Below are 2,661 nucleotides of genomic sequence, written 5' to 3' on the forward strand. Positions count from 1 at the left end.
GGGCTCGGACCACGCGGGGCACACGGCGAGAGTGTGGTCTGCCGTGTCCTCCGGACTGTCACACCAATGGCAAGCCATTTGCGGCTCCCGCCTGGCGACTTTGCACAAGTACCACCCGAAACAGCCGTGTCCGGACAGCACCTGTGTCAGGCGGAAGGTAATTGCCCCATGCCGCCTGTCGCACCACTCGCGTAGGACCGGTCGGATAGCTTCGACCGTCCTCGCTCCTGCGCTGGGCCTCTCGAGCCGGCGTTCCCACTCCCTGAACCGCCGCTCGAGAGCATCAGCCCTCCATTGCTGGACTTGCTCCAGATATGGATTAATTCCATGCGATCTGGACGCGGCGACGCGGCGATAAACGTCCGCCAGCATCTCGGCATCCAGGTCCCACGGGGGCGTCCCAGCCATGACACACGCGGCCTCGAAGGACACTGTGCGATATGCCCTCACGACTCTGAGCGCCATGACCCGCTGCGGTCTACGCAAGTATGGTCTGGTACGGACGCTCAAAGAGTCGGCCCAAATGGGCGCACCATAGAGGGCCATGGAGCGAATGACGCCGGTGTATAGACGACGACACGCACCCCCAGCCCCTCTTAGATTCGGGAGCAGACTTCCAAGTGCCCCGGCCACCCCAACAAGACGGGGGGCGAGGCGACGAAAGTGCTCCACAAATGTCCACCGGCTGTCCAGCACGATGCCCAGGTAGCGCAAAGTGGAACCGACGCCGATGGACGTGCCACCCACCTGGATAGCTGAACCAGCAGCCTGCGCCCTTCGACGGCCGCGAAACAAAATTGCCTCTGACTTGTTCAGAGCGACCTCTAAGCCAAGTTGTCTGATTCGGCGCACAACATCCGCCACACCAGCGGTCGCAATGAGGGCTGCCTCCCTGTACGAGGCCCCGCGTGCAGTTACCAGGGTGTCATCCGCGTAGCAAAGCACGCTGACACCCGATAGATAAGTGGCACGCAGGACCCAGTCGTAGCCGATGTTCCACAGAAGGGGCCCAAGAACCGAGCCCTGTGGAACACCGCACGTCACTTCCTTTTCTTGCCACCCACGACGCGCGGGGTACGCCACAGCCCTCTCCGATAAGTAGGACTGCAACAAGCGCACCATATACCCGGGCACGTTGTGGTAGCGGAGCGCTTCGATCACGCAACTCCACGGCAGAGTGTTGAATGCGTTGGCGATGTCAAGGGACACCGCCAAAAGAACTCCGCCTTCATTATCTGCATGGTCAGCGAGGTTCCGCAATTCAGCAATCGCATCGATAGTGGACCTTCCCCGGCGAAATCCAAATTGGTTCTCGCTTAGGTCCGGCCCCACTCCCTCCAGATGGTCGATGAGGCGAGCTGCGAAGACGCGCTCAAAGAGCTTGCTCACCTCATCGAGCAGCACGATCGGCCTATAAGCCGAGGGCGAGTCGCGCGGGCGTCCCTCCTTCTGCAACAGGACCAAGTTCCCGGTCTTCCACCTACGGGGAAATTGGCCCTGTTGGAGGCATTTTGTGAACAGCTGTTCCACCCTGGGTCTAAGAGATTCTAGCGCCAGCACCCAGGCCCGCCCGGGAACACCGTCAGGGCCGGGGGCGGCATTCTTCGCCTTAAGGCGCTCTACTGCCACAGCGAGCTCGTTGCGAGTGACTGGAGGGACATTTTCGTTGTTGAGCTCCTCCTGCGCAGTCATCGTGGGTGCCATCGGTGGGGGAGAATGTCTTCCCCGACTTGGAAACAAGGACGTCACCACTTGCTCCAGAAATCGTGGCTCGAGACTTTGAGACAAGGGCGGGGCCCAAGGGCGAAGCTTTTGCCTCACCCTCTTATACGGCCGACCCCAAGGTTCGCGGTTCAAACTCTCGAGCATCTCCTCCCATGCACTGAAATCGGCGAGGCAGCGGTTCGGCGAGAAGTACGCCCCCACAACGGTGAAGCCATTGACAACCGCCGAGACGCATCCCCGTCGCCTTATGATTTGCTCAAGCTGTGTGTCGCCTTGAGCAACCAGCGCCACCAAGCCGTCCAGATCGCCCACCCAGTTATGCCGGGGGGGCAGATTGTATGGCTCAGATACTACCGCCACGTCAATCTCCCACTCTGCCAGACTCTGATGTAAAAGGTCCTGGGCCCTGGCACAGTGGTTGATGTTGGCCTGTAGGAAGCGCAGTGGGGCCATTACTGCGTTTCCATGGCTGCCTCCGTTTGCGGTACCTCATCAGGCACCGGAGCAGAGCGTGATGGCGTTGGAGCGCCATCTTGCTTCCGCATTCCACCTCTTTTAGGCTTCGGGGCCTTACAGGCTGCGCTTCCAAGCCGATGCTCAGCCGGTAGCTTTGCCTCCGTGCATAGGGCGCAGCGAGCGGAGGCGGCATCGCATCCACCAGCTTTATGGCCTGTTTCACTGCAGCGGAAGCAAGTGGCACTCCTGTCCGTCGGCGAGGAGCACGTGGCGCTGACATGGCCCACCTCCAGGCAGCGGTAACAGCGCAGGGGCTTCTGCTCGGTGAGAGAGACTTTCGCCGAAGCCCACCCAACCATTACGCGCCCCGCCTGCGCCAGCTTCTTCGCCGCAGTCACCGGGCAACTAACCCAGGCTGATACAGCACCTCGGGGGCCCGTGCGCAGGCCACCACACTTCACATGCTCCGCGGTACACTCC

The sequence above is a fragment of the Colias philodice genome, chromosome 1 (assembly GCF_061535455.1).
Source record: "Colias philodice isolate Cphi_HAF_F1 chromosome 1, ilColPhil1 Martin Lab GWU primary, whole genome shotgun sequence".
NCBI classification, from domain to species: domain Eukaryota; kingdom Metazoa; phylum Arthropoda; class Insecta; order Lepidoptera; family Pieridae; genus Colias; species Colias philodice.